Below are 14,786 nucleotides of genomic sequence, written 5' to 3'. Positions count from 1 at the left end.
GGTTGGTGGGTGACTGTATCTCTCTCCAGGGTTGGTGGGTGACTGTATCTCTCCAGGGTTGGTGGGTGACTGTATCTCTCCAGGGTTGGTGGGTGACTGTATCTCTCCAGGGTTGGTGGGTGACTGTATCTCTCCAGGGTTGGTGGGTGATTGTATCTCTCCAGGGTTGGTGGGTGACTGCTGGACCCTGACCAGACATGGAGTAGTTGGCTCTGCATTTACACTCACAGAAAACCCACCTATCACCATCAATCACCACACACACGGACAAGACTAGAGCATAGTCTATTTGGAGGCAAAATAACTAAATTGATGTCTTATCTTTTCTCTTTCTGTTTGTTTGTTATTGTGTGTGAGAGAGAAAGACAGAGAGACAGATAAAGAGAGAGACAGAGAGAGAGAGAGAGAGAGAGAGAGCGAGAGAGAGAGAGGGAGGAGAGAGAGAAAGAAAGAAAGAGAGAAAAAGGGAGGGAGGTAGCCTTGTTGAGTGAGTGAAGATTAATGTCGTGCGCTTTTGCCGTCAGCATCCCGTGCACGCACCTGCCTTGGGACTAGACTCCACCAGAGCTGCCTCGCGTTTGAACTGGAAACCTTGCGCGTCTCGCTATATCTGGATTAACGGAATGGATTAGAGATCTAAGAACGCCCCTTTCCCATGTCGGAGGTGAGTGTTTATTTTTCTTTACCCTGTTTTGGTTTGTGGTGGAAATGGAAATTTCGTGTTGTCAAAGACGGTTGGGAGTTGGGACGGCCCGCCCTGAGCGCAAGACACCGGATTAGACAGGGGTTAACGGTAACCGGTAAGTAAGGTCGGAATGAATCACGAACTGACCAGGCGAGAGACAGACAACAGACAACAGTTTAGAATATTAGGCTCTAAAAGTAGCCTAGTGTGCATATTATTTTACAGCCTAACATACCGTGAAACGTATTCTGTCAGTGTGACGACAAAATAGTAATTCCGGGCTGGGTCATATAATAAACACGAAATTACTGGTCTGCTAGCCTATTTCCATGTCCTAAACGCATTTCTTTTAAGTTGGCAAACGAATAAACAAAGACATTATCCATTTGTCACACCAGTAGGCCAGGCTAGCATCAGAACAGCCTCAATTTGTCCAGGCATGGACTCAAAAGCGTTTCACACGGATGCTGGCCCATGTTGACTGCGATGCTTCCTACAGTTGTGTCAAGTTGGCTGGATGTCCTTCGCATGGTCCATTCTGGTACACACGGGAAACAGTTGAGCATGAAAATCCCAGCAGAGTTGCAGGTCTTGACACAAACCGGTGCTCCTGGCACCTACTACCATACCCTGTTCAATGTCACTTACATTTCATGTCTTGCCCATTCACCCTCTGAATGACATACACGATCCATGTCTCATTTGTCTCAAGGCTTAAACATCCTTCTTTAACCTGTCTCCTCCCCTTCATCTACACTGATTGAAGTGGATTTAACAAGTGGCATCAATAAGGGATCATAGCTTTCTCCTGGATTCACCTGGTCAATCTAAGTCATGGAATGAGCATGCGTTCTTAATGTTTTGTACACTCAGTGTATAGCCTAACTACAGGATACATGAAACAAAATAAGATACAATGTTTTTCCGTCGTGCCTCCCTAGTCAGCAGACTATTCCTGCCCCGCTGCAAGAATTCAGTAAGGCCTGACCACAGCCCTATGAATCCTGGTCAGAAGTAGTGCCCTATATCTGACCATAGCCCTGTGAACCCTGGTCAGAAGTACTGCCCTATATCTGACCACAGCCCTGTGAACCCTGGTCAGAAGTAGTGCCCTATATCTGACCACAGCCCTATGAATCCTGGTCAGAGGTAGTGCCCTATCTCTGACCACAGCCCTATGAATCCTGGTCAGAAGTAGTGCCCTATATCTGACCACAGCCCTATGAATCCTGGTAAGAAGTAGTGCCCTATATCTGATCACAGCCCTATGAATCCTGGTCAGAAGTAGTGCCCTATATCTGACCACAGCCCTATGAATCCTGGTCAGAAGTAGTGCCCTATATCTGACCACAGCCCTGTGAACACTGGTCAGAAGTAGTGCCCTATATCTGACCACAGCCCTATGAATCCTGGTCAGAAGTAGTGCCCTATATCTGACCACAGCCCTATGAATCCTGGTCAGAAGTAGTTCCCTATATCTGACCACAGCCCTATGAATCCTGGTCAGAGGTAGTGCCCTATCTCTGACCACAGCCCTATGAATCCTGGTCAGAAGTAGTGCCCTAACAATTCATGAGTTGACTGATAGTTTATTGTAGCTTTTAGTGGGAAATCACATTTCCTCTACTGAGGATCCATCCCCACAGCAGGGCTGTAGAATACACACACACACACACACACACACACACACACACACACACACACACACACACACACACACACACACACACACACACACACACACACACACACACACACACACACACACACACACACACACACACACACACACACACACACACATATAAGAGGGCTTTAGTGGAGACCTTCAAGTTCCTGGCCTACACATTACTAAAGATCTGTCATGGTCCACACACACCAACACGGTCATGAAGAGGGCACGACACCACCTCTCCCCCCTCAGGAGGCTGAACATATTTGACATGGGCCCTCAGATCCTCAAAGTTCTACAGCTGCACCATTGAGAGCATTTTGATTGGTTGCATCACCGCTTGGTATGGCAACTGCTTATCATCTGAGTGCAAAGCACTACAGAGGGTAGTGCGTACGGCCCAGTACATCACTGGGGCCAAGCTCCCTGCCATCCAGGACCTCTGTACCAGGCGGTGTCAGTGGAAGGCCCTAAAAATGGTCAAAGACTCCAGCCACACAAGTTAAAGACTGTTGTCTCTGGTACCGCACGGCAAGTGGTACCGATGCACCAGGTAGGGGTGTGGATCAGAAAACCAGTCAGTATCTGGTGTGACCACCATTTGCCTCATGCAGCGTGACACATCTCCTTCACATAGAGTTGATCAGGTTGTTGGTTGTAGCCTGTGGAATGTTGTCCCACTCCTCTTCAATGGCTGTGTGAAGTTTCTGGATATTGGCTGGAATTGAAACACGCTGTCGTACACATCGGTCCAGAGCATCCCAAACATGCTCAATGGATGACATGTCTGGTGAGTATGCAGGCCATGGAAGAACTGGGACATTTTCAGCTTCCAGGAATTGTGTACAGATCCTTGCGACATGTGTCCGTGCGTTATCATGCTGAAACATGAGGTGATGGAGGCTGATGAATGGCACGACAATGGGCCTCAGGATGTTGTCACGGTATCTCTGTGCATTCAAATTGCCATCGATAAAATGCAATTGTGTTCATTGTCTGTAGTTTATGCCTGCTCATACCATAACTCCACCGCCACCACGGGGCACTCTATATATTAGTGCAAACCGCTCACTCACACAACACCATACATGCGTCTGCCATCTGCCCGGAACAATTGAAACTGGGATTCACACTTCTCCAGCGTGCCAGTGGCCATCGAAGGGGATCAATTGCACACTGAAGTCGGTTCTTTGTTTTTGCAAACCCATTGTTGTATTCTTTGTCCTGGTGGCTGGTCTCAAACGATCCCAGAGGTGAAGAAGCCGGATGTGGAGGTCCTGGGCTGGCATGGTTACATGTGGTCTGCGGTTGTGAGGACGGTTGTTAGATAGTTGTAAGTTTGTGTGTGTGTGTTTAGTTACTGTGTGTGTGTGTGTGTTGTTCGTTTCTGTGTGTGTGTGTTTTAGTTACTGTGTGTGTGTGTTTAGTTTCTCTCTGTGTGTATGTTAGTTTCTCTCTGTGTGTGTGTGTGTGTGTTAGTTTATGTGTGTGTGTGTGTGTGTGTGTTTAGTTTCTGTGTGTGTGTGTGTTTAGTTTCTGCGTGTGTGTGTGTGTGTTAGTTTCTGTGTGGGTGTGTGTTAGTTTATGTGTGTGTGATTTTATCTTCTGTGTGTGTGTGTTTAGTTTCTGTGTGTGTGTGTGTGTGTTTAGTTTCTGTGTGTGTGTGTTTAGTTTCTGTGTGTGTGTGTTTAGTTTCTGTGTGTGTGTGTGTTTAGTTTCTGTGTGTGTGTGTGTGTGTGTGTTAGTTTCTGTGTGTGTGTTAGTTTCTGTGTGTTTAGTTTCTGTGTGTGTGTGTGTGTGTGTGTTAGTTTCTGTGTGTGTGTGTGTGTGTGTGTGTGTTTAGTTTATGTGTGTGTGTGTTTAGTTTCTGTGTGTGTGTGTGTTAGTTTCTGTGTGTGTGTGTGTTAGTTTCTGTGTGTGTGTTTACCCGTAATAACAATAAACGGGACGAGACCAGTAATAACAATAAACGGGACGAGACCCATAATAACAATACACGGGACGAGACCCGTAGTAACAATACACGGGACTAGACCCGTAATAACAATACACGGGGAGAGACCCATAATAACAATACACGGGACGAGACCCGTAATGACAATACACGGGACGAGACCCGTAATAACAATACACGGGGAGAGACCCATAATAACAATACACGGGGCGAGACCCGTAATAACAATACACGGGACGAGACCCATAATAACAATACACGGGGAGAGACCCATAATAACAATACACGGGGCGAGACCCGTAATAACAATACACGGGACGAGACCCGTAATAACAATACACGGGGAGAGACCCATAATAACAATACACGGGGCGAGACCCGTAATAACAATACACGGGACGAGACCCGTAATAACAATACACGGGACGAGACCCGTAATAACAATACACGGGACGAGACCCATAATAACAATACACGGGAGAGACCCGTAATAACAATACACGGGCAGAGACCCATAATAACAATACACGGGACGAGACCCATAATAACAATACACGGGACGAGACCCGTAATAACAATACACGGGACTAGACCCATAATAACAATACACGGGGAGAGACCCATAATAACAATACACGGGACGAGACCCGTAATGACAATACACGGGACTAGACCCATAATAACAATACACGGGGAGAGACCCATAATAACAATACACGGGACGAGACCCGTAATGACAATACACGGGACTAGACCCATAATAACAATACACGGGACGAGACCCATAATAACAATACACGGGGAGAGACCCATAATAACAATACACGGGACGAGACCCATAATAACAATACACGGGGAGAGACCAGTAATAACAATACACGGGACTAGACCCGTAATAACAATACACGGGGAGAGACCCATAATAACAATACACGGGGAGAGACCCGTAATAACAATACACGGGACGAGACCCGTAATGACAATACACGGGACGAGACCCGTAATAACAATACACGGGGAGAGACCCGTAATAACAATACACGGGACTAGACCCATAATAACAATACACGGGGAGAGACCCGTAATAACAATACACGGGACGAGACCCGTAATAACAATACACGGGGAGAGACCCGTAATAACAATACACGGGGAGAGACCCATAATAACAATACACGGGGAGAGACCCATAATAACAATACACGGGACTAGACCCATAATAACAATACACGGGAGAGAGCCATAATAACAATACACGGGGAGAGACCCGTAATAACAATACACGGGGAGAGACCCATAATAACAATACACGGGAGAGACCCATAATAACAATACACGGGACTAGACCCGTAATAACAATACACGGGAGAGACCAGTAATAACAATACACGGGAGAGACCCATAATAACAATACACGGGGAGAGACCCGTAATAACAATACACGGGACTAGACCCGTAATAACAATACACGGGAGAGACCCATAATAACAATACACGGGAGAGACCCATAATAACAATACACGGACGAGACCCGTAATAACAATACACGGTATGAGACCCATAATAACAATACACGGGCGAGACCTAATAACAATACACGGGAGAGACCCATAATAACAATACACGGGGCGAGACCCGTAATGACAATACACGGGGAGAGACCCGTAATAACAATACACGGGGAGAGACCCGTAATAACAATACACGGGAGAGACCCATAATAACAATACACGGGAGAGACCCGTAATGACAATACACGGGAGAGACCCGTAATAACAATACACGGGACGAGACCCGTAATAACAATACACGGGGAGAGACCCGTAATAACAATACACGGGGAGAGACCCATAATAACAATACACGGACTAGACCCATAATAACAATACACGGGACTAGACCCATAATAACAATACACGGGGAGAGACCCATAATAACAATACACGGGAGAGACCCATAATAACAATACACGGGAGAGACCCGTAATGACAATACACGGGAGAGACCCGTAATAACAATACACGGGAGAGACCCATAATAACAATACACGGGAGAGACCCGTAATGACAATACACGGGAGAGACCCGTAATAACAATACACGGGACGAGACCCGTAATAACAATACACGGGAGAGACCCGTAATAACAATACACGGGAGAGACCCATAATAACAATACACGGGACTAGACCCATAATAACAATACACGGGACTAGACCCATAATAACAATACACGGGGAGAGACCCATAATAACAATACACGGGGAGAGACCCATAATAACAATACACGGGGAGAGACCCGTAATGACAATACACGGGGAGAGACCCGTAATAACAATACACGGTATGAGACCCATAATAACAATACACGGGGAGAGACCCATAATAACAATACACGGGACGAGACCCATAATAACAATACACGGGACTAGACCCATAATAACAATACACGGGGAGAGACCCATAATAACAATACACGGGACGAGACCCGTAATAACAATACACGGTATGAGACCCATAATAACAATACACGGGACTAGACCCATAATAACAATACACGGGGCGAGACCCATAATAACAATACACGGGGAGAGACCCATAATAACAATACACGGGACGAGACCCGTAATAACAATACACGGGACGAGACCCATAATAACAATACACGGGACGAGACCCGTAATAACAATACACGGGACGAGACCCATAATAACAATACACGGGACGAGACCCGTAATGACAATACACGGGACGAGACCCATAATAACAATACACGGGGCGAGACCCGTAATAACAAGTGCAAGAAAGCAGAGACCACAAAGCACAGGTACTCACAAGACAAAAGGACATGGGAACAATAACCTACCAAGACAATGGTGAACAGAGGGCACATTTCTACAATATCTAATCTGGGGAATGGGTACCAGGTGTCGGTAATGAAACTGTTCAGTGACGCCCAGAAGGCCGGTGACGTAGACATCTGGAGCTGGTGAACGGAGTGAGCAGCACTACCGTGGCAATACGTCACAACAAAACACATCACAACAAGAGAGACACCACAACACGACATAAAGAGAGACCTAAGACAACAACACAGCATGGCAGCAACACCACATAACAACAACATGGTAGCAGCACAAAACAGGGTACAAATGGCAAGAAGGTAGACACAACAATACATCACGCGAAGCAGCCACAACTGTCAGTAAGAGTGTCCATGATCGAGTCTTTGAATGAAGAGATTGAGATAAAACTGTCCAGTTTGAGTGTTTTTTGCAGCTCATTCCAGTCGCTAGCTGCAGCGAACTGAAAAGAGGAGTGACCCAGGGATGTGTGTGCTTTGGGGACCTTTAACAGAATGTGACTGGCAGAACGGGTGTTGTATGTGGAGGATGAGGGCTGCAGTAGATATCTCAGATAGGGGGAGTGAGGCCTAAGAGGGTTTTATAAATAAGCATCAACCAGTGTGTGTGCATGTGTGCATGTTTGCCTGCCTGCCTGTGTGTGTGTGTGTGTGTGTGTGTGTGTGTGTGTGTGTGTGTGTGTGTGTGTGTGTGTGTGTGTGTGTGTGTGAACAACATGGTAGTTGCTGTAGCAGAAGGAATATCACCATGCTTCATTCTAAAGGACCTCCCATCATTACTAATGGAGGATGTTATTTTAGGAGACGCTCCATTTTGATGCCACGTGTTTTTCAAGTTTAATACTCTGTCAACCTCTGTTTGTGTGTGTTTGTCTGTCGACCTCCATGTACGTAACTGCCTGGTAGTCCTCCTAAATACAGCTACACACACACACACACACACACACACACACACACACACACACACACACACACACACACACACACACACACACACACACACACACACACACACACACACACACACACGTTCATAGTTCTGATTGACGTCTGCATGTCAACGTACGCTGTTTATGTGTGTGTGTGTGTGTGTGTGTGTGTGTGTGTGTGTGTGTGTGTGTGTGTGTGTGTGTGTGTGTGTGTGTGTGTGTGTGTGTGTTTAGTTTCTCTGTGTGTGTTAGTTTCTGTGTGTGTGTGTGTGTTTAGTTTATGTGTGTGCGTGTTTAGTTTATGTGTGTGTGTGTTTAGTTTCTGTGTGTGTGTGTGTGTGTTTAGTTTCTGTGTGTGTGTGTTTAGTTTCTGTGTGTGTGTGTGTTTAGTTTCTGTGTGTGTGTGTGTTAGTTTCTGTGTGTGTGTGTGTTAGTTTCTGTGTGTGTGTGTGTTAGTTTCTGTGTGTGTGTGTGTTAGTTTCTGTGTGTGTGTGTTAGTTTCTGTGTGTGTGTGTTAGTTTCTGTGTGTGTGTGTTAGTTTCTGTGTGTGTGTGTGTGTGTTAGTTTATGTGTGTGTGTGTTAGTTTCTGTGTGTGTGTGTTAGTTTCTGTGTGTGTGTGTTAGTTTATGTGTGTTTGTGTTTAGTTTCTGTGTGTGTGTGTTAGTTTCTGTGTGTTTGTGTTTAGTTTCTGTGTGTGTGTGTTAGTTTCTGTGTGTGTGTGTTAGTTTATGTGTGTGTGTGTTAGTTTCTGTGTGTGTGTGTTAGTTTATGTGTGTTTGTGTTTAGTTTCTGTGTGTGTGTGTTAGTTTCTGTGTGTGTGTGTGTTAGTTTCTGTGTGTGTGTGTTAGTTTATGTGTGTTTGTGTTTAGTTTATGTGTGTGTGTGTTAGTTTATGTGTGTGTGTGTTAGTTTCTGTGTGTGTGTGTTAGTTTCTGTGTGTGTGTGTTAGTTTGTGTGTTTGTGTTTAGTTTCTGTGTGTGTGTGTTAGTTTATGTGTGTGTGTGTTAGTTTATGTGTGTTTGTGTTTAGTTTCTGTGTGTTTGTGTTTAGATTCTTTGTGTGTGTGTTAGTTTATGTGTGTGCAGTAAAGTGCGCGGGCGGGTTACAAGGATTGTGGGATTGTGGAGGACATAATTGGATTGAGTCCCATGTCTCACATAATGACTTAATCCTTCTGAAGAGAGGGAGAGAGGGAAGGGAGGGAGGGGGGAAAGTGAGGGAGAAAGGGGCTAGGTGAGGGAGGGGGCAAGGGAGGCAGCGAAAGAGAGAGATAGATTGAGTCTCATGTCTGAATACAGAACCAATTCTCTCCTGTACAGAGAGAGAGAAGGAGGGACTTGAGGCAGGAGAGAGAATGGGGGAAGGAGGGACTTGAGGCAGGAGAGAGAGAGGGAAGGATGGAATTGAGGCAAGAGAGGGAGAGAGAGGGACTTGAGGCAGGAGAGAGAGAGAGAATGAGGGACTTGATTCAGAAGAGAGAGAGGGAAGGAGGGACTTGAGGCAGGAGAGAGAGAGGGGGGGACTTGAGACAGGAGGGAGCGAGGGAAGGAGGCACTTGAGGCAGGAGAGCAGAAGGAGATGAGGCTTGGTGGGTGGTTGGAAAGTAAAATTTCATCTGTAACACACACTTTTGTAAGTACACACACACACCCATCAACACACACATGAACACACAAACACACACACATAAACACACACACACACACATTTTCACCTTTTTTCTAAACGAATTCATCTATTCTCATCCATTCTTTCAGACAGTCTCTTTCTCTCTCTCTCCCTCACAGAGAAAGACAGCTGTGTGTTAGAGAGAGGTAGAGAGAGAGAGGTAGAGGTAGAGAGAGAGGTAGAGAGAGAGAGGTAGAGAGAGGTAGAGAGAGAGGTAGAGGCAGAGAGAGAGAGGTAGAGGCAGAGAGAGAGGTAGAGAGAGAGGTAGAGAGAGAGAGGTAGAGAGATAGAGGTAGAGAGAGAGAGCTAGAGAGAGAGAGGTAGAGAGAGAGAGGGAGTTAGAGTGTTAGGTAGTAGTTGTTGGCTGGGCGGAGCAGCTGCATTATCTAGATATATTATTGATGGAAGCAGCACTCTGCTAGTTACACACACACACACACACACACACACACACACACACACACACACACACACACACACACACACACACACACACACACACACACACACACACACACACACACACACTTTCCCGCACATGTAAGTGCAGACTTACACACACACACCCATGAATGCAAACACACCCCTCCACACACAAACAAAATGAAAAAGCACAAAGGACATTTCCACATTAGCTGCCATAACTGTCCTGCATAGTTGACTACAGTGGTGTGTGTGTGTGTGTGTGTGTGTGTGTGTGTGTGTGTGAGATGAGGCACACTAGACTGTCACACACACTAGTCCCCATCTACAGTAGATGTTCAGATCTCATGTTGTCTCCAGAATAGACCTCATCTCATTACCATGGTCACTGTAGGTTCAACAAGGCTAAGGTTACCTCATCTCATTGCCATGGTCACTGTAGGTTCAACAAGGCTGAGGTTACCTCATCTCATTGCCATGGTCACTGTAGGTTCAACAAGGCTGAGGTTACCTCATCTCATTGCCATGGTCACTGTAGGTTCAACAAGGCTGAGGTTACCTCATCTCTTTGCCATGGCCACTGTAGGTTCAACAAGGCTGATGTTACCTCATCTCATTACCATGGTCACTGTAGGTTCAACAAGGCTGAGGTTACCTCATCTCAGTACCATGGTCACTGTAGGTTCAACAAGGCTGAGGTTACCTCATCTCATTGCCATGGTCACTGTAGGTTCAACAAGGCTGAGGTTACCTCATCTCATTGCCATGGTCACTGTAGGTTCAACAAGGCTGAGGTTACCTCATCTCATTGCCATGGTCACTGTAGGTTCAACAAGGCTGAGGTTACCTCATCTCATTGCCATGGTCACTGTAGGTTCAACAAGGCTGAGGTTACCTCATCTCATTGCCATGGTCACTGTAGGTTCAACAAGGCTGAGGTTCTGAAAACACAGCAAAAAAGAAAGTGATGGGGGAAGCCTGTCTCTCCTCAGCTTTAACCCCCTCTTTATTAGAAGGAGAGGAAGAGAGATAGTGAGAGAGATGAGATTGAAGGGGAAGGATGGTGTGGGTATTGACTCAGGAGAGGGAAAGAGAGAGGTAGAGAGAGAAGGGAAGGATGGTGTTGGTATTGACTCAGGATAGGGAAAGAGAGGCAGAGAGAGAAAGGGAGGATGGTTTGGGTAAGGACTCAGGAGAGGGAAAGAAAGACAGGGAGAGGGAGGGAGGGAGGGAAAGGGAGAGGGGTTGTAGGGAGAGGGATGGAGAGGGAGGGAGGGAGGAATATAAAGACAAATTAAAACAGGAAGAGGGAAACAGAGGAAGTCCCAGACTCTTTGTGGATTCTATATTATTAATGGATGATGTTTTAGCAGAGGAGAGGAGAGGAGAGGATTACTCCAGTAATCAGAGCAGCACAGAGCAGCACAACCTTTCTAACTGACATAGAGTTCTGTACTGTTCTGCACTATTCTCCCTCTGTCTCTCTGTTGTCTGACTGTCTCATGCAGTATTTTCTGTCTTCTCTCTCTATCGCCATCTGTTCTCTCTGTTCTGATACTGTAGCTCCCTCCACCTGTCTCCTCTCTCTGTTCTGATACTGTAGCTCCCTCCACCTGTCTCCTCTCTCTGTTCTGATACTGTAGCTCCCTCCACCTGTCTCCTCTCTCTGTTCTGATACTGTAGCTCCCTCCACCTGTCTCCTCTCTCTGTTCTGATACTGTAGCTCCCTCCACCTGTCTCCTCTCTCTGTTCTGATACTGTAGCTCCCTCCACCTGTCTCCTCTCTCTGTTCTGATACTGTAGCTCCCTCCACCTGTCTCCTCTCTCTGTTCTGATACTGTAGCTCCCTCCACCTGTCTCCTCTCTCTGTTCTGATACTGTAGCTCCCTCCAATTGTCTCCTCTCTATTTTCCTTCTGTGCTCACTCTCTCAATATCTGTCTTCCCTCCCTCCTCTGTTTCTTGCCTCTTTCCTCTCCTTCCCCTCTCTCTCTCTCCCTCCATCTCCCCCCTCTCTCTCTCTGAGTACAGCCGCGGTCTTTGATTAGAGTGAGGGGGGAAACGGATGCCTCTCTTTCATTGTCTCGTTCCAGCCATTTCTCTTTTCATATGGAAAATCATGTTGCTTGTAAATCATTCAGAATACAGACATTGCACACGTCAAGAATGACACCCTATTCCCTATATAGTGCACTACTTATACCCTATAGACAGTAGTGTACTACAGTATGATGGATCAGAGCCCTATAGACAGTAGGGTACTACAGTATAATGGATCAGAGCACTATAGACAGTAGGGTACTACAGTATAATGGATCAGAGCACTATAGACAGTAGTATACTATTTATGATGGATCAGAGCCCTATAGACAGTAGGGTACTACAGTATGATGGATCAGAGCCCTATAGACAGTAGGGTACTACAGTATAATGGATCAGAGCACTATAGACAGTAGTGTACTACTTATGATGGATCAGAGCCCTATAGACAGTAGTGTACTATTTATGATAGATCAGAGCCCTATAGACAGTAGTGTACTATTTATGATGGATCAGAGCCCTAGACACAGTAGTGTACTACAGTATGATGGATCAGAGCCCTATAGACAGTAGTGTACTATTTATGATGGATCAGAGCCCTATAGACAGTAGTGTACTACAGTATGATGGATCAGAGCCCTATAGACAGTAGTTTACTACAGTATGATGGATCAGAGCCCTATAGACAGTAGTGTACTATTTATGATGGATCAGAGCCCTATAGACAGTAGTGTACTATTTATGATGGATCAGAGCCCTATAGACAGTAGTGTACTATTTATGATGGATCAGAGCCCAATAGACAGTAGTTTACTACAGTATGATGGATCAGAGCCCTATAGACATTAGTGTACTATTTATGATGGATCAGAGCCCTATAGACAGTAGTTTACTACAGTATGATGGATCAGAGCCCTATAGACAGTAGTGTACGATTTATGATGGATCAGAGCCCTATAGACAGTAGTGTACTATTTATGATGGATCAGAGCCCTATAGACAGTAGTTTACTACAGTATGATGGATCAGAGCCCTATAGACAGTAGTTTACTACAGTATGATGGATCAGAGCCCTATAGACAGTAGTGTACTATTTATGATGGATCAGAGCCCTATAGACAGTAGTTTACTACAGTATGATAGATCAGAGCCATATAGACAGTAGTGTACTACAGTATGATGGATCAGAGCCCTATAGACAGTAGTATACTATTTATGATGGATCAGAGCCCTATAGACAGTAGTTTACTACAGTATGATGGATCAGAGCCCTATAGACAGTAGTGTACTATTTATGATGGATCAGAGCCCTATAGACAGTAGTGTACTACAGAATGAAGGACCAGAGCCCTATAGACAGTAGTGTACTATTTATGATGGACCAGAGCCCTATAGACAGTAGTGTACTACAGTATGATGGATCAGAGCCCTATAGACAGTAGTGTACTACAGTATGATGGATCAGAGCCCTTTAGACAGTAGTGTACTATTTATGATGGACCAGAGCCCTTTAGACAGTAGTGTACTATTTATGATGGACCAGAGCCCTATAGACAGTAGTGTACTACAGTATGATGGATCAGAGCCCCATAGACAGTAGGGTACTACAGTATGAAGGATCAGAGCCCTATAGACAGTAGGGTACTACAGTATGATGGATCAGAGCCCTATAGACAGTAGTGTACTACAGTATGATGGATCAGAGCCCTATAGACAGTAGTATACTATTTATGATGGATCAGAGCCCCATAGACAGTAGGGTACTACAGTATGATGGATCAGAGCCCTATAGATGGTAGTGTACTACAGTATGATGGATCAGAGCCCTATAGACAGTAGTGTACTACAGTATGATGGATCAGAGCCATATAGACAGTAGTGTACTATTTATGATGGATCAGAGCCCTATAGACAGTAGTGTACTTTTAATGATGGATCAGAGCCCTATAGACAGTAGTGTACTATTTATGATGGATCAGAGCCCTATAGACAGTAGTGTACTATTTATGATGGATCAGAGCCCTATAGACAGTAGTGTACTACAGAATGAAGGATCAGAGCCCTATAGACAGTAGTGTACTACAGTATGATGGATCAGAGCCCTATAGACAGTAGGGTACTACAGTATAATGGATCAGAGCACTATAGACAGTAGTATACTATTTATGATGGATCAGAGCCCTATACACAGTAGTGTACTATTTATGAAGAACCAGAGCCCTATAGACAGTAGTGTACTATTTATGATGGATCAGAGCCCTATACACAGTAGTGTACTATTTATGAAGAACCAGAGCCCTATAGACAGTAGTGTACTACAGTATGATGGATCAGAGCCCTATAGACAGTAGTTTACTACAGTATGATGGATCAGAGCCCTATAGACAGTAGTGTACTATTTATGATGGATCAGAGCCCTATAGACAGTAGTGTACTACAGAATGAAGGACCAGAGCCCTATAGACAGTAGTGTACTATTTATGATGAACCAGAGCCCTATAGACAGTAGTGTACTATTTATGATGGACCAGAGCCCTATAGACAGTAGTGTAC

General features: G+C 45.3%; 1 protein-coding gene across 1 annotated transcript in view; it reads left to right on the top strand.

The window, feature by feature from the left end:
• The first annotated feature begins 465 nt into the window (after window positions 1-465).
• Window positions 466-14,786, top strand: part of LOC106594451 (FERM and PDZ domain-containing protein 1) — a 68,744-nt gene continuing 54,423 nt past the window's right edge. The window contains exon 1 of the mRNA XM_045712372.1: window positions 466-664. The gene's annotated coding sequence lies outside the window, so the exon portion shown is untranslated. The remainder of the gene's footprint in view (window positions 665-14,786) is intronic.

Source organism: Salmo salar, unplaced genomic scaffold, assembly GCF_905237065.1.
Source record: "Salmo salar unplaced genomic scaffold, Ssal_v3.1, whole genome shotgun sequence".
NCBI lineage: Eukaryota > Metazoa > Chordata > Actinopteri > Salmoniformes > Salmonidae > Salmo > Salmo salar.
This window is presented reverse-complemented; position numbering and strand designations above follow the sequence as displayed.